The sequence below is a fragment of the Ambystoma mexicanum genome, chromosome 5q (genome assembly GCF_040938575.1).
Source record: "Ambystoma mexicanum isolate Mex_15411 chromosome 5q, UKY_AmexF1_1, whole genome shotgun sequence".
NCBI lineage: Eukaryota > Metazoa > Chordata > Amphibia > Caudata > Ambystomatidae > Ambystoma > Ambystoma mexicanum.
The window spans coordinates 348,093,203-348,114,158 of record NC_090933.1 but is presented as its reverse complement, the minus strand read 5'-3'; positions in this window follow the sequence as shown (position 1 = coordinate 348,114,158).

Here is a 20,956-nt window from a genome sequence, read left to right as displayed (position 1 = left end):
GACAGGAGCTTTGAATGTCTCCGCTGTTTGCAATTGAAAATTAAGTGGGGACCATTGGCATTTGCTTGGAACCCTCCTGTGATCAGCTTTTCATGGCAACAGCTGGTGAGCAAGCCTTATCAAGTGCTGAATCAAGTTCTCTCCTGTTCTGCTGAGCAGGAGTGTCCTAGTGGGGAGTACTGGGTGGCACATTTGCTCTTAAAGTGAGCAACAATAACCCCCCAATTGTACTGGTTATTCAACGGACAGGTAAATGCTCTCGGGGGGAGGCAGAGGGGGGACCGCACAAAACAAATATAATCTCTGCAAGACGAAGAAACAACTCAGATAATTTGCAGAGCAAGGAGATGGGAAGTGCAAAAGGAAACGTAAATAAGAAAGCAAAAAAGCCCATCCCTCCTGATCAAGGGTTGATTACTGGGTTTTTTCCACCGAATACCATCCCAGAAATTAACTCAACGATCATTGAGGAACCTGTTGTGCCTGATGTCAGTGGGGGTGGTCCAATGAGTTCAACGAACTTTGATGACATCGATAATAACTCATTGTTGGATCTCTGTCTGAGCATACAGAGGGGGATGACTCCACAGATCCCCATGATGTCTGGAGGCAACGGCTCGACACAGGGTGGCCTCTCCTTTGAGATCATTGGGTCAGCCAGTTTCCCTGGGTAGACTTTCAGCCTCCCCAAATATGGTAATGGTCTCTATGGAGGATGCCCCGAACATGGAGGAGGAAGATCTCGCCTCTCCGTATGCCGGAGCCAACGGAATTGCGGAGATCCAATCCTCAGTGGCTTCTCTGCAATTTGTCCTTAAGATGCTGCTGCAAATGACGGGGCAAATATTAGCTAATACGAATTCACTGACAATGGCCCGGTTATTTGAAAGCAATGAGGATGCGGAGGCAGAAGCAAATTTGTCTGAAGCCATTGTTATTGCTGAAAAGATAAAGATAAAGAACCCTCTGTAATTATGGAACAGAGTAATGTATTTATTTTCTCGTGTAAGCAGCGCAAAATGGCAAAGAAGGCGCAAAAGAATAAGAAAACTATTACTTTGGTCCCCCCAGTGGGTGACTCAGTGCCATTTGGAGCACGCTAAAAAAAAGCTAAGAAAAGGGTGGCCAGAGCCAAGAAAAAGAATGGCACTGGCGATGGTTGCCTGACCAGTTGGTTGATAACTGAACAAGACGAGAGGGAAGAGCGGCCAGAAGAGTTAAGACGAACAGTGATTGAAGATCAATTGGAGAAAGAAAGGTGACCCTCGAGTTCAGATAAATCTACTCAACCCTTACTATGTACTGTCAAATCTGATAATAAAGCGATAAGGCCGGGAAAAGTTCTGATAGATGTGTCAGCAAACAGGATCTGCTTGATTAAGAACTTTTAAAAATGGTGAACGCAGATGGCTGCCTGGATCCGAATTTCCGATCCGACTGCACTCAGTACCGGAATTACGTCTCTTGAAGTCTGATGATTTTCAGTTTGTGGAGCCATTGAAAGGTCCCAATCCTTGTGTGTCCGCCTTACACTGAAAATTAATTTCTACTGCACAAATGATTAGGAAATATCGTAGAGAACTGCGGGCAGTGGACATGGAGATTGATGCAGATTTGGATGAAATCGATCCGAGTTTTGACTATGAGGAGATAGCTGGTCCTGCAAAGATAACGAACTGCCCCATTGTACCTAAGGGTAAGAAGGTGGAAGTCGCAGATGTCCAACTGGTTCTAAAATGGTTGGCGGAGTCCCTACCCCATGTGTTAACAAAACACTGAAATTTAACTCTATTATCCTGGAACTGTAGAAGTTTTGCGCATCTACTCTCATCGGAGGGTTAAGTTGACTTTGTTGCAAAACATAATTGCGTATGTCTCCAAGAGACTTGGGCTATGGACACCCTGATATTAGACGGATATGTGAACTATCAGTCTTTTGCTGAAAGGGGTGAAAAAGGGAGGCCTGCTCATAGGGGTAGTTAGTTCTTTGGTCTCGAGGCGGATCAATTGTAATCAAGAGAACAATCTGATGGCAGTGGAGGTAGTCTATGGGCCCAAGGGAAAAGGGGGAAAAATGACTGTTGGTAAATCTTTATAATCCCCCCATGCTGTGATAAGAGATCAATTGCAAGAAGCCCTACATGATCTATTAGCATTCTGGTCAGCAAAACCAGGGAATACAGCGGCAATAGTGGTGGGTGATTTTAACTGCTTTATGGCTGGGGAGGGAGGAAGACCCCCCAGAATCCTAAGTTGAAGGAGAAGCGTCTAATGGCACATACTAAAATTGATCTGGAGGGGTCAGGATGGCTCCAATTGTTTGACTTTTGGAACCTTGAAATGCTTAATGGTTGTACTTTGAGTGACCATCCTGGCAAGCATACCTGGTCTAATGGTTTAGCTTGTAGTACACTTGATTACATATTCCTGTGCCCTAAAATGCTATTGAGTGTGGAAGATATGGTAGTCATCTCAAACAAATGGGGCGACCATTCAGCACTCCGGTGTGTGTTAAACGTCCTCCAAGGGGGCCCTGTGAAGAGCAGTATGGGTAAAGTATGCTTAGATAAAGCGGGCAAAAGAATAAGGTGGTCTACTAAGAACATAAATCAGACTGCTGATGCCCTAGAGATTAAGAGATGGCCGAATTTACCAGACTTTAACGATATGACCATTGATGCAATCGAAGGTTGGATCTCTGATTTTTCTGGTATTCACACATCTGCCCCTATGCGACGGATGATGAGATCGGAGGGTAATACACTCCCGTATAACAAGAGGATCAGAGATGCAAAGAGAGACTTTAGAAGGGACCTGCGTATCAGCAAAAAAATGATATGCCCAGTGGAAGAACTTTGGGCTGTGGGGAGGAAAATAAAAAATATAGAGCCATTATTAAGAGTATAAGATAGCCCAAAATAACTCAGGCATACCAGAAATTAGTGCAGACCATCTGCTCTAAAAACTCTAAGCATCTGGTCACTCTAAAAGCAAAGCAAGGGAGGTTGCGAAGGGACAACTAGTAAACCCAATCAGTGGTGTTGAATGGGAAACATTTCTGGAGAATTGTAATTCCATCATGCAGGTAGAGGAGTCCAGTCCATTTAGAGCAGTCTCGCTAACTCTACCTTTTGATATATCATATACTGCCATAATTAGTAAGATAAACACTCTAAAATCATCTAGAGCTCCGGGTCCCAACGGACTGGCCAATATAGTAATCAAAAGTCAGCCCGATTTTTGGGCTAGTTTGTTGGCTATATTATTTGAGAAGATAATGGATCCGGGAGGGATACCTAGCTCTTGGCAGGCTGCTGTGCTGATTCCTGTAAATAAAAAGGGTAACCGGCTCGACCCAAACAACTATAGACTACTTTCTATGTTGGATACGACAGGCAAACTGTTTGCGCCGTTATTACTCAAAGAGTTGCAGGTTTGGGTCGACGAGGCAAACATTTTGCCCAAATTCCAATGTGGATTTAGAAGAGGCTACTCTACTATCCATAATCTTATGGTTATGGATTTACTGCGATTTAGGGCTCGCAGAAGGGGAGAGCAGGGAGAGCCGCCGTTATACACACTTTATATTGATTTTAAAGCTGCCTTTGATTCGGTCCCTAGAGAATGGTTATGTTTAAATTAGCTGCCTTTGGTTGCCCTGCTGGTATGTTGTACTACCTCAGATTGTTGCACAATAACACCTCAGTTAGGTTAAAATTAGATCAAGAGGGGCATTTGACTGAAAAAGTTCGGCAAAATAGGGGGGTGAAACAGGGTTGCGTCACTGCCCCACTTGTGTATAACTTATACGTCCATGATATTCCAGTGGCTATAACTGCTGCTAATAATTGTCCCCCCAAAATCGGAGAGGCTGCTTGCCCTGTTTTGGCATATGCAGATGATCTAGTAGTCTTTGATCAGACCATCAGTGGACTACACAGATCTGCTATAGCGCTCTGGGAGTATGCCACTAGAAATTGACTCACCATCAACCTCGATAAAACCAAGGTTTTGAGATGTACTAGTAAAAGAGTTTTGCGTGTCAGTCTCATCGTGGGCAAAGTCAAGATCTTATATGCACCGCAATATTGCTATTTGGGAATTGACTTTGAGCCCAGTGGTGACTATGTGGCATGTAAACTATCTCGCACAACTCGAGCAGCGCAAGTAACAGCAGTAATTGCTAGTTTTACTCACAAGCAGGGAGGCTTCACGCTAAGGGGTACGCGCCAACTTTATTTGCAAGTATTTATCCCTATGATGACCTATAGTTTAGAAGCTCCTTTTGACATAGATCTCAATTGGCTTCAGGTCATCGAAGGGTTGGCGACGGATCCTTGGCTTACCAGCAGGAGTACCTGTGGCCCTTATGAGATTGGAGCTAGGATTGCCTTCGCTTAAAGCCATTGTCATGAAAAATAGATCAGGGTTTTTCCTGAAAATGAGCAGTGGAATAAACAACTCGCTGTTAACAGTAGTCTATCAGGAATTATGTAAGAAGCAAAAACCCTGTTCAACATTTGTAAGAATGACAAAATATTTAGCTGAAATGGGCTGGACTTTTCAAAGCTGATGCAGAATGCGCTTGATAAACATGTTGAGTTGTGGGACTGGTTGGAGAACTTTGCCCACTTCAACACGTTGAAAAGCTATCAATTTGTTCAAAGTAGGCTATATTCCTGTATGAAACCCCAGGCTTATCTAAACCTCTTCCAAAAGGCTTTGACGCTTTATACCTCTACTCAGAATGGAACAGCTCCCGCCCATGATGGTTATGGGTTGAACAGAGCATATCCCCATTGAACAACGCATTTATCGGTCATGTAAGGTGAGTGATGCATTGGAGACAGCAAGACATTTGCTGATGTAATGTGACAGCATGATTAATATAATTCACTATTACATTGGGAGGTATGCCCATGACCTGGCAACAATCAATGAACTGTCCTTTTGGCACTATTGCACCAACTCTAAAAGTTTGCGGTTGATGACCACCCTTTACAATATTTGGCTAAAGATTGAAGAAATGCTGGCTATTAAGATATGAATAATAGCTAGTGCGATGCAGATGATTGAAATATTATGTGAAAGATCCTGTTGGCACTTACCCGAAGTGGCAGATTGGGGATTATACATACCTAATTGCCTTAAGGTTTGATAGACAATCAATTTGATCCCGTTTGACTTCCCACTATTGTAAGATCTCCAGACTCTTAGTGACTTTCAGTGATCGTCTAATCTGTGCCTACTTGTACAAATTAGGATGAAGGCTATTTTGGGTTTTCCTTCTTCTTTCTCCTTCCCTTCTTTTATTATGAATATCTCTTTCTTATACATTTTGCATGTATTGTATGAATTATGTTCTATATTTTTCATTTATTTTATTGTATCTTATATATTATTATATGTACTGTTTCAGAATATGTGTAAAGTTTATTATTTAAACTGCATCACATTAAATATATTATTAATATGCCATCCTATGTTGACACTGTAAGCCCTACAGTAAAAACATTTCTTTTGATCCCAAATAGAAAAACAAATCTCTGGAATTCTTTTGTGAAAAACAGGGATCTGCATATGGTGAATGGCAATTTTGAATTGGACAATGTTTGTCATCCAACAAGGAAAAGGGGCAATCCGAAATCAATTCTTCACTATATCTTTGTCTCAAGAGACCTGGAGTCTATGATATCAAGTTTGGAAGTTATAGAGTCAGACAAAAGCGATCATAACTGGCTAAAACTATCCTGGAGAGCTCACTACGAAGCCTGTCACTCTATCCTTGATATACAGGTCTCGGCTGTGTTTTAGGGCAATCGCCTCCGTATTGATGCAGACAAACTTGATCAGTTTGCAACAAATCTCCATAAAACGTTCGCCCGATCCAGGGTATCCAATACATCTGCGATGGCTGATTACACACAATTGCTGCCCAGCTCTAAAATGAAGACTGTTTACGACCAGGCCTGACCATATCAAATACACCAACATAACTATGATTCTGCCTTAGTCCTGATAAGGTAAGAAATTAGGAAAGCCATTTGTGCGATAAGACTTCTATCGACCAGTGAGCAGGCAGATCAAACAAAAGCAATTAAACTGAGATACGGATCATGGTGCAAATCGCACAACGCGCTACTCTGGCGAAATGACTTGGAAGGCATCATAACCTTAAAGGATAAAGCATCAGCATGGCTTTAGTCTTTTTTTAAATCTCCTTGGGTTACACGACGACATCTGCAAGCCACTGTAGTGCTAGAAAGTGCCTTGGTAAATTACTACTCAAAGCTCTTCAAGGATCCAACAAACGTGAGGCTAAGAGATCCACCATCTCGAGTGGTCTGGTCCCTACCATACGAAGTCGATGATCTGATTACAAGGATCAAAACATGAAATTCCTCCAGAGCAAAAGGGCCGGATGGGATCGCAAATAAAATATTGAAAGAACATCCCGAACTATGGGCAAAGATAACAGACTTAGGGCCTCATTACACGGACGGCGTTAAGGGTTAACGGTCACCGTTAATGGCAACGGTGACCGTTAACCCTTACCGCCGTACTACGAGGTCCCTTTGCGGGTTGGAGGATTTAACGCCTGCTTCTTGCAGGCGTTAAAATCCAACCCGCTAAGGGACCTCGGAGCTAATTACGGTACCGCAAAATTGCGGTGGCGTAATTAGTGCCTTCCCCATTTCCATAGAGCCCTATGGGGCAGAAATGGGAATGGGGAAGGGCAATGGCGGAAAAGGGATTTACCGCCCCTCCAACCTTGGAATGGGGCGGTAAATCCCCTTTCCGCCAAGGCGGTGCCGGTATTTTACCAGCATGAGCCATGGCGCTAATAGCGCCATGGCTCACCGCCTACCGTGTAATGAGGCCCTTAATCTTTAAAGAACTGCTGAGAAATAAGCAGATACCGAAGTGCTGGAAAAAGGACGATATTATTCCAATCTTTAAAAATGGAGGGAGGACCGACCCATCTAACTATAGGCCCATCGCCCTCCTAGATGCCATGGGGAAGGTATATGCATCCATCCTGTTGAAGCGACTGACCAGACTCTGTAGCTTACTTCATGACCCATTTTCCAGGACTATTATGCTGCCACCCAGACTCATACAAATGCCGCTTTTATGACCCAATTGATTGCTGCCGCTCTCTGCCATAATTAATTGTTGTTGAACATGCCCAATTGATTGCTGCCGCCCTCTGCCATATTTAATTGTTGTTGAACATGCCTCATTGATTACTGCCACCCTCTGCCATAATTAATTGTTGTTGAACATGCACAATTGATTGCTGCCGCCCTCTGCCATATTTAATTGTTGTTGAACATGCCCAATTGATTGCTGCTGCCCTCTGCCATATGCCCAATTGATTGCTGCCACCCTCTGCCATATTTAATTGTTGTTGAACATGCCCAATTGATTGCTGCCGCCCTCTGCCATATGCCCAATTGATTTCTGCCGCCCTCTGCCATAATTAATTGTTGTTGAACATGCCCAATTGATTGCTGTTGCCCCTGCCATATTTAATTTTTGTTCAACATGCCCAATTGATTGCTGCCGCCCTCTGCCGCATGCCCAATTGATTGCTGCCGCCCTCCGCCATAATTAACTGTTGTTGAAGTGGTAACTGCCTGCCCATAGCGGCCCTGATCAATTGTGTTACTGCCTGCCCCCATCAACGGTGTTAGGGCCTGCCTGCCTGTACATCTGTTGTCTACAAATGCAGCCCATTGGCATGCAGCCCATTGGCACACACCCCACAGCGCATACGCACCTCCATTCCTCATCCTCCATCCTCATCATATCCCTCTCCCTTCTGCCCATCTGCAGCATGCTACCTGCGCACCCAGACCAGCATGCTCACCCATGCCCTACTCCACCATCTGACCTCATACACTCCACACCATCGTCTGCACTCCAACCCACACTCAACAACCGTACCAATCCGATCAGACATCACCCACTCCACCTCAGGCTCTGTAGACTAAGAACACACACCAAACCCCTCCTAGCTCTCCACCCTCCACACTCCTAAGGAACAACAGACTCAGCTCTCGCACCCACACATCAGTCGCCAAGCCTCACCTCTCTGACCTTGCTCACTACCCTAACACCCATCACGCTGCACGTATCACGCCCCATCCTCCCACACTCAAACACGCACCCTCCACCTCCAGCACCCCCATCGCCAACACACACACTCCACCACCAGATTTAATATGTCCACTCATCAATGCACACTCTGTCCATGCTCATGCCATCGAAATCAATGACCTTACCACCACCCACAATCTTGACCTACTTGCCATATCCGAAACCTGGCTCCATGAAGCTTCCATTCCATCCATCCACCTCGCCCTCCTACAAAACTATACCATCCTCAGACGGGTCTGTAAGAGCTCTAAAGGTGAGGGCGGCGTCGCCCTCATCTTTAAAGGCACCCTCGCCATGAGAATGTGTAACCAACAATGGGACAATAATGCTGATCTCCTCACTGCTAAACTAGCCCTCTCACCTAACTGCACCATAAACTTCTTTATCACCTACAGACCACCATGATCACCCCCTGACTACCAAAAACAACTCCTCCAAAACATAGGCAACAACCTCAAAAGCACCACCAAAAGCATCCTTCTAGGGGATATTAACCTTGGCTTATATGACCCGAAGGACAAAGCAGCCGCAAATTTAGCCAAAGAACTATCACACATGGGGTTCAAACACAAAATTACTGATCCCACTCATAACAAAGGCAGATCCATTGACTGGCTAGCTGATCACAACTGCTCATCTGCTATCACCTCCATCTCGGCCCTCCCATGGACGGACCATTACCTCATTTACATGCCCACCCATAAAACCTTAACTCATGCCCCACCCCCCGCTAAAGTAAGAAGCTCCAAAAAACTCACTGCTTCCAATCTTGTTCCTCTCCTCAATATCCCTGATCTCAAGCCTCCATTTACCCATGACCCTACCTCCCTCGCCAACATCTACTCCAGTGCACTCACTAAAGCCATCAAACTCATTGTCCTTCTAGAAGATAAAAAAGGGAAAAAACAATGCACTGCAACTCTTGGTTCACTGAAGAACTATCTGACCTTTGTACCAAGAAGCGTAAAGCTCTATCAAGATGGCAATCAGCGCCTAACCACTCTTCTCTTAATGATTTCAAACTGATCTCGTCGACCTACAAAAAAGCTATATTCCACGCTAAATCCGAATCCTATAACCAGAGAATTAATAATGCCAGCTCCAAATCAAGAGAAATATTCTCCATATTCAAAGAACTCGCCACACCTGCCTCCAGCCCAGACGAAATCATCAAGGATGAAGCATGGTGCACAGGCATTCAGTCTGCCCTCCTGAATAAAGTCAACACACTCCAAAACAAAATAGCCTCCTAACGCAAAGCTCTCAACACCCCCACCTGCTCTCCCACACCTCCCACTAACAACTCTCTCTCACAAACACCCCTTTTCGCTTTCAGAGAAGTCTCAGAGACGGAAGTCAAGAACCTCCTCAAAAAAATCAAACCTTCCACCCTCAAAGGGGATATCTGCCCACCCTCCTTAATCAAAGAGTGCTCAGAACCCCTTACTCCCATCATCACGGCTTTCATCAATGCCTCATTCGCATCTGGAACCGTACCACAATGCCTAAAAGAAGCTTGGGTTCGCCCGCTCCTGAAAAAACCCTCTCTCAATCCTTCCTCCCCTAATAACTATCGCCCCATCACCACCGTCCCCTTCCTCCTCAAAATCCTAGACAAAGCTGCACACAACCAAATCCAACACTACCTGGAAACCAACACCATCCTAGACAAAAGCCAATCAGGTTTTCGCAAAGGCCATGGGATTGAAACTATCCTTCTAGATCTAAAGAATAAAATTACCAAGATAATGGACACGGGCAAACCTGCTCTCCTCCTACTGCTCGACCTCTCTGCAGCATTTGACTTGGTCAACCACAGCATTCTTACATCTCACCTCTTCAATGCTGCACACTTCTCTCACAAGGCAACCACTTGGTTCACATCCTTCCTTGAAGGTAGAGCAATGAAAGTGTACTCAGACCAGGCCAGTGCCCCACTGCCCCCACCACTATAAGTTGTGGAGTCCCACAAGGGTCTTGCACTGCACAGACCCTTTACAACCTATTCACCAAACCCCTCTTTGACTTACTGGACTCCCTCAACATAGCCTACACAAACTATGCCGATGACTACGCAAGTTCTCCTCCCCCTAACCGGAGATTACGACCAAGACTCAGAAGCCCTCCTCAAAATCTACTCCACCATCCAAACCTGGATGGCTATCAATGGTCTCTGCTGAAACATAGACAAAACCGAAATCATCATCCTAGCCCCCAGTGAAACACTAACTGAACTCAGCCCCGATTACTCTCACATGATCATTGACAGTACTAGCATACCTGTCTCCTCTGCCGTCAAGACCTTAGGAGTCTACTTAGACTCCACCCTCTCCATGACCAGACAAACCAGCGCCATCGCCTCAGCATCTGCTCTGTCCACCAAACTCATTTATGCCATAAAACCCTACCTCACCACGCCCAACTGCCTCTACATAGCCAGAGCAACTATAGGAGCCAGATTGGACTACTGCAACGCCCTCCTGGCAGGAACATTGACTAAAAACCTAAGCAGGCTTCAAATAGTGCAAAATAATGCCCTCCGCGCTGCACTACACATCCCCAAAACTGACCATATTTCACAGGCCAGAAGGAGCGTCCACTGGCTCCCAGTCAAGGAAAGAATCAACTTTAAAATCCTCACTCTCACACACAAGTGCATCAATCACACAGCACCCCCATACTTATCTGAAAAGATAACAAAGAACTCCTCCACCCGTCCTAGAAGAAGCCATCATGCCAACCAACTCCGAGTACCCACTGTAAGAAGAGCCAAAGCCGGCGGCATTGGCTTCCCACACATAGCACCTAAGCTCTGGAATGCCCTCCCCAACTCACTCAGAACAGAACCATCGCTGTACTCCTTTTGCAAATCCCTCAAAACTACACTATTCATCTAACATCCTCCCTCCTTCACCTACACTTGCCCTCTTACGTCTGCTGCGAAATGTGTCCTGTAATGAAAATTGCTTTGTAACCATCTTCCTTCCATTGTAACCATATTATGTCTTCATGTAACAGCGCCCCGGCTGACGTGCGCGTTAAATAAATTTGAATAAATAAATGGCTGGAGAAGTCCGGCCTACAAGACCCCTTTCAAGCAGGTTTATCATAGTGATGCTCAAAGCCAAAGTACTGAATTCCAACATGAAAATACACCTGGCATTCATGGGCTTTATGCATTTAATAGCATCAGCAGAGCTGATCTCTGGGCCAAATTAAGAGCAAAAAGCTGCCCGGAAGATCTATTGGAGCAAATCGAGGGCCTCCACACCGAAACCTCTGTCAGAATTTGTCTTTCAACATCTGGCGAACTGAGTGCAGAAATACCAACATGCAGACATGTCAAGCAGGGCTGTGCTCTAGCCCCAACACTATATAATTTCTTTATTTCAGATCTGGATATCCATATGGCTAAAATGTGTCGCTTCCTGCCTAAGCTGGGCTACATGCTAATCACTAACTCTTAAAAAATGACAGTCAGGAAGAAAACTTAAGTAATTCACCTGGCACCTGGACAAGGTAGAGGTCCTAATGGTTCAGTCTTTCAAATATTTGGGTATTCACATCTCCCTGAGTATAAGAGAAGTGGAAGTTCTCAAACTCCTGACTTGAAAGGTGTGTACCCTCACAAGTCAAGCCTTGATAATTAAAAGGAAGTTCTGCAAGTGTTCACTGACGCCACTTAGTTCTATAAGTCTAAGGTAATTCCAACACTTACCTTTGGGTCAGTAGCTTTAATGAACATCCCAGAAAAATGGTGGCCATGGCTTGAAGGAAAATATTGGAAAAAAAAGTATTGAGTGCCATTTTCCAGCCCATTCCAAGTGACTAGTAAAGAGCTGGGCTTAAATTCACTTCTAGTGGCAGCCGGTTTATAGTCAAAAAGTCGAAAACTTAATTTCGAATAGCAAAAATGTCGAAAAAAAAATGTCGAATGTAAAAAAGTCGAAAACACATACATATAATAGGAAAAGTCATAATTTCGAAAAAAAAATGTCGAAAAAAAAATCGAAACCCCCAAAAACTTTTTTTTTTTTTTTACACAAATACTAACATTTTTTATGGGGGGGGTCCCCCCCCAACCCCCCCATCCCAAACCCCTACCCCAACCCCCCCCCCTCCTCCCCATCCCCCCCACCCCCCATAGATATACCTTTAATTATTTTAAAAAAATCTTTAATATAATATTAAATAATTAATTAATTATTAAAAAAAACCATCCCAAACCCCTACCCCCAACCCCCCCCCCTCCTCCCCATCACCCCCACCCCCCATGGATATACCTTTAATTATTTAAAAAAAAAGTTTAATAAAATATTTATTATTAACACATAAAATCGAAAAAAATCGAAAAAAATTCGACTTTGTTGTTTTTCGACATTATTATTTTCGAATAAATATTTTCGACATTTTGACTTTCGAAAATATTGTATTCGAAAATATGACTGGACACCAGTGGCAGCCCAATGGAACACACTTTCCTTCTAAGATAAATGTTTGTCCCTTACCGCGGCACCAATGATAAAAGCTATACAGGAGGAACTCCAACGAAGTTCAAACCCACGATTGACAACTGGGAGAAAGGCTGTATTGAGTTGAAACAATACTCTGAAACACAAATTGACGACCTTATACATTCGCCAGTATCAATTAAAAAGAAATTCAGACTTGATGATTGGATAAAAACACATGAAGAAATAACATGCCTAACTTTCTATCAAGGTTTGGAAATTGAGCATTGGAAAATTCCACACCCGTGCATTGCCAAATGTCCAGAACCAGAAGTTAGACGTATATTTATGAACATTTGTTTTAACCAGTGTCTAACGGGAGAGATTGTTGCAATAAAAGACCCTTCAAAGGAAGGGACCTCTGGTTGTAGGTTCTGTTTTGAAAAACACTGCAAAGAAACCCTCAAACACATCTTTGTATCGTGTCCTTTTTTTACCGACCAAAGGACTCGCTACTTTGGCCGCTTTCTGGAGAATCAACAAACAATATCTGTAGGCACATAGTGGACATACCGGTTGACTGCCCATAAAATTTCAGTAACTTTGGCAATGGTAGCCTTCTACAAAACTACTCTGGAACAGGAACTGTAATACAAGAGGAGCCTAGTGAAGGAACACACGTTGCTTAACTCAAACCTCCAAGGACCCTGTCTAAGCTTTGTTTGTAGGCTAAAGTATCTGTACACTACATAGCTGTAAATAAATAAAAAAAATTAAAAAAAGCTCTGAAACACCTCAGCATTGTTGGCTGGCTCAGTCACTGTTAGGCAAGATTTGGAGCAGTACCCTTTGGATGCACTACAACAACCTTGACCTCCTGGTAATAGGAACCCAACCTTTGGTATACATCGGTACTACACAGGTTGGTAGTGTGGCTGAGCAGCCAAGCTTATCTCAAGAGGGGTGAATGTAAGCAGTAGGGTGATTACACAGAGATTCACAGTGACAAGAATCCAATAAACACTTACACTCAAGTTTTCTTGATTAAACAATTATTAATTTATTTAACAGTCAGTTTGAATAAGCCTTCTTCAGAAGGGGCAATATGATAGTAACTCACAAATACACTCCAAAATACACACTCTTAGTTTCTCTAAAACAGGAAATACCCATTTGGGATGGCACACAGACACTTCCTACACCCTCAGGTGAATTAATTAGCTAGGACACTGGACATTAATATATCACTGTACATTTAAAGCAATACTGAGATGAGTGTTAAAGAGGTTTCAGAATAAAACAAGAGATCACACAAATATTCTGCAGCAGGTGAGTACTTTTGAACCCCCCCCCAATGCAAAGTAAATTAACCCTTTCCTGGAGGGAAGGTAAAACACATAGGAGAGAAGAGTCATTCGGGGAGCCAGGCCAGCCAATGTCAATTGGGCAAAAGTCTAGGTGAGCTGAAGCACTTCTTGCAGGTAAGTAAATGTCTTGCACAATGTTTTAGAAGTCTTTGTAGAATAAGTAGAATCAAAGTAGGGTCACAAGCTGGGAGGCTTTTGAGAGGTAGAAGATGTAAGCAACTCTACAGAAGCAACCAAGACTGGTTTCAACTGAGATCAAGTAAGGTCACAACAACAAGAGGTAAGTTCTATTAGACTGTACAGTACCTTTGGTTAGAAGAAATGGTTCCAGCTGGCTTCTGTTCCTGTGTGGCTCTGCAGATCCTTTTGTTCCTGTGGCTCAGTCGTGGGGATGAGAGGGAGGACTTCTGGGGACTCCTGCAACACAACGGGACAGTCGGCGACAGAAAAGGAGCAACTTCTGTTCAGCTGCACTTTGCAGTTTCAGCTCCTCGCGTCTCAGCAAATAGCACCACCGCAGACTCTCGGATACCACTCTGGACTTTCCTCGCATCTGGCGTCCAGCACTCTGTTGAGGTGGCTCAGGCTTGGTCCGTCCTGCTTACTGGGAGTCCGGAGGATCTTCCACAAGCTGGGGTCCGACTTAACAGTGATGCACTCCCTTTGGTGTTCCTCTCCCTGGCACTTCGGTACCAGCAGCAGCAGCAGCAGCAGTGGAAGTACAGCCAGCTCCGAGAGGATGTCCAAACGAGTTCACTTTGGGGTTGATTAATCCCACCAACTCAAGGGGAGAAGTCGTCCTTGCAGGGCTTCTCTAGTCGAGGCGAATTCAGAGCTTCAGCACAGCAGCAGGGCTTTACTGGGCAAACCAACGGTCCAGGAGCTTCAGCAGGCAACTCTTCCAAGTTCTTTGGATTCCTTCGTCCAGTGGTCGACTTCCATGCCAAAAAGCCTTGCCTTTTATGCAGGTTTCTCCCATTCGTTCCAGCCTAGCTGTCAATCACACAGCAGGGTGGCTGTCCTTGCCGGACAGCCAGCTGGCCAGTCACCTTTGGGTGCCTTCATATATCCAAGGGGATTAAGCACAGGGAGTTTCAGGCACCTCCCTCACTTCCTGTCTCTGTCAGACATACTGGAGCCAGAGGCAGGCTTCACTTGTAAATCCCGCCAAAGACGAAACGAACAAAGGGACCAAATCTCAAGAAGCACCTTTCCAGCAAGATATGGCGAAAAAAAGACCGGGGCCATTTTGACAAAATGGGCACTCAAGGGTTGCCTTACTGCAGCTGCGATTGCAGCCCGCTGTAAAAACACACAATGGTATTAAAAGTAAACCACTGCCACCAGCCATTAATTGTAGAGAGCGTAACATAACATTTGTTACATGAGAAACTAGACAAGGGGGATACTAAGTAACCCCTCCGGCACCCTATTGTAAGATAGTGTGTGCTTGGTCTAGAAAGTTACAATTGTAAGTAAAGTCAATTTCACTTTACTGCTCTTGGAAACAGTAGTTTATCCAAGAGAAGGTATTTAAACCTTTGGGAAATCTGAAAGACTTCCCGGTGGCACTGCACTGAAGGTGCTATGTGTCACAATATAAAGATGATGCCTATGGAGTTTGTCAGACTCCAAAATCAAAAAGAAACACAGTGGGCCTCATTACAAGTTTGGCGGTAGCCTTGCCGGTAAAACAGGCAGGCTGCCGCCGAACTTGTAAATTTTACCAGCAACCTGTAATGAGCAATTACTGTGGCATTCCGGCCCGCCAGAACCGGTAATTGCTGGGTGCCAGTATTTATTACTCCCCATTCCCAGGGCTCAATGGGAATGGGGAGGCCGGTAGCACTGGCACGTCAATAATGGTGGCAGCGCTACTGGGTTTGTTTGCTTGCGGGTGCCGTTCCGTCTGGCAGGTCAGATCTGCCGGGCTGACAGGCACCTGCGGGCAGACCTTGTAGTTTGCTGTTCCGGTAACTACGGTACCAGCAAGCTTACCGGTACCGTAGTTACCGGACCGGCAAACCTGTAATGAGGCCCAGTGTTAAATTACATCAGAGAGTGGGAAAAAGGTCTCACTCTCTCCAGGTTAAAAATGAAATGTCCTAGAGTCCAGCAAATGTGCCTGGGATCACTAAGGTAAAGAGGAATTAGCACATTCCTGAGAATTCTCCCTAACAGTCACCATGCACCTGCTCCCCTTTGCTGACACCATCGCACAGGCGCGTGCCCTTTCCCTTCAAAACTACCAGGCCAAAAGCCGTCCAGACTTGTCCCCCTCCAAATGTTGCCTCGCTATATATCCAGCATAGTTATGATTATTCAAATGTTTCTGTGCCACCTGCAGCTCATTCAGCGCATCTGACAGCACTGTGTGCGATACATCGCCTCTGGCCACTTTCTGTTCCAAGGTTGCCACTGACCGTTCCAGAGTTAGGACCATAGCTGACAGGGCACGATATACCCCAACCTCCGCTGAGATGCACACCCCTCCAATGAACACCTTCAGAGTTTCCCATTCAGTGTGTCTATCCACAGTAGAGCCCAAAATTGCCAGATGTGTTCCCCCAGCGATGATCTAAAAGCTGTGTCCAAGCATCGGTAGTATAGCTCTGTGGCAACGCGCTCATCTAGGAAGCAAGACGACTCAGAGCAACACAGGTTCGAATCCCGGGTCCGTGATTAAGAAACCTCTTCAGTATTAAGTGCGTTATAAATAACCAAAGATCATATACTACTGTCAAATTTCGATCTTGGAATTGGTGATGTACAGCCCCTCCTTGATACCCCCGAAAGCAAGGGGGCATAGTCCGAGAGGGACCTATCCGGGAACTCTGCCTTTGTTACTTATTCAAACGCCTCCTCTCCCACAAAGGCATAGTCTATGCAGAAGTAAAAGCTGTGCACTGTAGAGTAATCCGAACAACTCCGCTCATCCCCATGTTTGAGTCGCAACACGTCCCGCAAGCACAGATCAGACGTTATCCTCACCAGCATCTAGGATGCCACCCCCAGAGGCCATGCATTCACGCTCCTAGTATCCAAATCTTTACTGGGTAAAGAGTTGAAGTCCCCTTGCCATAACACCCAGTCGGCCCGATGTGCAACTATCTGGTTTTGCATTTTGTCAAACAACTCTGCCTGATCCACATTAGGGGCATAAGTGCCTAGCAGCAGTGTGGAACGCCCAAACAAACTCCCCACATGCCTGCTCTCCGCATACTACTTTGTTCGCTGACCATGAATCCTGAGGAATTGCTCACCAGAACCACTCTAGCATATGAGGAAAAAGAGGTCCCCACAACTGACCCTTCCACCTCTGACCCAACCTGCCCAGCCCCTGTGCATTCAGATGAGTCTCCTACAGAACAGCCAAATCTACTTTGTGTCTGACCGAATATGAAAGAATGTTACTCCTCTATCACATTGTTGATACCACATACATTCCAACTAATCACATTCAAAGCAGGCATAACAAAAATCCCATAAAACAGAAACTGCCAGAGGCCCCACCGTGAGATGAGGGAGGTGAGCCCACTAAACAATAGCATCCCTGAGGGTAGAGGCATGTGGGACCTCACCCGTTCCCAGGAGGACCTCCCTAGGGGACCTTGCAAAATAACAACTTTAAACCTTTCTGAGGATAAACGCTGTGCAGAAAATGTCGGATCCATGTGATAATATCCCCGCAAAAATGTCACCATACAAGAATGGCACAGTTTTTTTGTGCCGATATTAACCCATGGAACCTGCGGGCGAGACCCCCCTTAAGCTCCCTATTTTTTTAAGGGGAGCGGGGGACACCCCCATTTTACCCCATACATTAGCCCCGTAAATAATGTTGCCTATGCCATTTCCCGGTGACCATATGTATGGTGACATTATTTATGGGGAAATTATTACCTGATACCGAAATGTCATTATGTGCTATTGCCATCACAAAATAAAAAACCTTCTTTTAAACTCCCATTCCACTGGGACGAAGAAGAGGTTGTATGGGTCGAGGAGAATCCACCAGAGAAAAAGGAAAAGGTTTTGCACAGAGGAATCCCCACAGCTATGTCAATCCAAAAAGGGGAGCAGTTTAGGCACATTAAAGAAGGGCCTATGAGTTTCAAAAGGGCAGAAAAGCCGACTTCAGAGCGAAGCAGCAGCAGGCAAGACGCACCGCGTCCTGCAGATGTGAGTGGCCGAGAGGTCATGATGCGTTACTGTCGGTAATCAGGAAGCCAGACAAACCGAAGCTCAATGTGTGGGGTCCTGAAGCAGAGAGAGACAGAGAAGCAGAGACCGGTGGCGTGACCACAGGAAGACAAACTAGCAATGCAGAAACCGTTCCAATACGGCTGTGTACAAGCTGACAACTGAGATACTGGATCGCCATCCAAGACTAACAGAGGGTAGAGAGGCTGGCGAAAGGACAGGAGAGGCCATAGTAGGAAAGAGGAGGCTGATCCTCAATGAACAAAAACCCTGGTGACCTTAGCCCTAAGAACGGAAGGTAATCGGGATAACGGGAGTGAATGAAAACCAGTGTTATTGGAACATTCATACTCGCCCCAGTTGCTAGAGAGATACGATCATTAGACCAGAGAGAAAGAAGTGAATGAGACATTCTTGGAACACTCATCTCATCACAGTGCAGAGAGAAAACCTAACCAGAGTGAATGAGCATCATTGTTGGACTGTTCATACTTGTTTTAGTCCAGAAGAAAGTATTGTACAGTCAGTACAAAGAGAAGTGAAAGAGAGAGGTTTTGTGAATGACCCAGTTTGTAATAATTCATACCAGGAAAGCCTAAGTGAAGTCAACTGGATTTAGCTGTAAACCTGAGAGCTAGCTGGAACTGGGAAAGCCGTAGCCAGATGAAGAGCAAAAGAGATCAAAGACTGAGCTATTCAGGAAAATAAGAAATAGCTCAGAAGGAAATGATAGTCCTGTGCTAAGTTTACCGATGGAAGAGAAAATTGTCAACCCTTATAGAAGAAAACGGAAGACTACTCAACAGTCCAAAGCAATAATAAATTAACTGACAAAAGTAATCACTAAAAGTTGTCTGAAGATCATCTATTGAAAAGCAGCTGAAAGATAAGTCAACACACCTCAGGTGAAACCCTCCTGAATTTGAGTTCTTAGAAATAGTGGTAGAGTCAGATAGGTTAGAATCGTACCATGGACCTTCCCTGATTGACAAGCACCTTAGCTAGTTTCATTAGGTAGGGACTGCAATGCTTGAAATGCTTTTGCATTGCAGGGACAGTGCCTCCTCGTCTTTGCCCTGCCACTTCTCTGTTGTTTTTTCTGTGTGTTTATCTGCACAGGAGTCAAGTTGGGACCCCTGGCAGTGCATCCCTTCATTTTTACCTTTTGGTGAACTTTACCCATGGGATACCCTTATGGCACCCAGGCATAGGGGTTCACCCTTGTACTCCTAGTGTATTCATATGGGCTCCTGTGTGTTGCCCACAGAGCAGGGTATTGTCAGGAGTACGTACACCACTAAGTCCAAAACACATGCCCTTCTATGGCTAACATGGGGTCGCTCCACTTTGCAAGAACACACACTGACAAGCGCCATGCATACCCACGTGTACACTCCATACATAGAAACCTATGTTTTTGTTCTCCTATGCAGTCTTCCCACTACAGTACCCAGAGAGTTGTGTCTTCTGGACAATACGGCTGCAACTGAAGGTTGCCATGGAGATTGTGGCGGCCTTGTTCTGATTCGCTTCCAGTGTACGTTTCGTGACGTAAGTCTCAATCAGGTGATGTTACTCATGACATTTAAGCACCTCCTTTCCTTGCCACAGTGCATCTGAATTTGTCGAGGTGCGTTCTTGAATTCCTGTGTGGTCTGCCTTTTGGATCATCTTGTCGTTTTGAACTTCTCATCTGCTTCCTGGATTGCCTTGTCTACTCCTTGCCTACTACGTCGCCTTGGTTCCTCCACGCTTTGAACATTGCTTGACTCATAATTTGCTTCCTGGATTGCCTTTGTCTACTCCTTGCCTGCTACATCGCCTTGCTTACTCCTCGGCTTGGATATTTTCCTGACCTGGAACTCGTTGACTGGATTGCCTCTGCCTTACCCTCAGTCATTGTTTTGTCCAGAATCCTGCCAACCTGTTTCTGTCTTCTCTGCACTGCACACACTAAGTTGATACTGAGCATTCCCCACACCTCCTACCTGCTTCACACAAACTACAGACTTCCGATGTGTGCTAGCGGTTAGCAATCAGGTGTCCGCGTTACGTCGGGTTAGGCGTCTGGGACTAGAGAGTCCACCTGTCTAGGCATTCTTGTTCCGTCAGGAATAGACTCCTGGGGTTTGCTCTATTTTTGCTTGGTGTTTCTGCCTACGGATGACTGTGAAGAATTCCTTCCTGTTAACCATCCTAGAACTCACAGTAAGACCACTTATCTACCTTTCCTTCATCATTAAACACTATCCAACCCCCTCCCTCATTCCTAAACATTAGGATATATGTATTTCAGTTACTGAAGGTGCCATAGTCGAAGGAACACAACAGAAGAGGCAGTTACCTTTCCTTCAAGCAGTCTTGTGACATCTGCAACAGTTTACTCATCCTAAAAGAGGTTATCACTGGTCAAATAGACATTGTTGTCTTCCTGGTTCTAAAGGACTGGACTAAGACTGGTTCTTTCTTTGATCCTGGTGTGTTCGTTGGTTCCCTTCTTTCGAGGAATATAGCCTACTGTCTCTTTCTTTAGTACATGCAGTGGGTTGTATTGTTAGGAAGAATCCATCCGCTACACTAAGTGGTCAAGTAGTCAACGGATTCTGACAGGTATAGGCTGGTGGTAGCTACATGCTGACTTAACAGTAGCTCTGGGTATCCTCCATTTTTGTGATACACAGGCCATGCCATCAGAATCAATGGATTCCTACACAAAAGCAAGATGGCCACTGTAGCCTCTTGGTTTCTTTTGCCTTCACCCCTTGTTTCTCA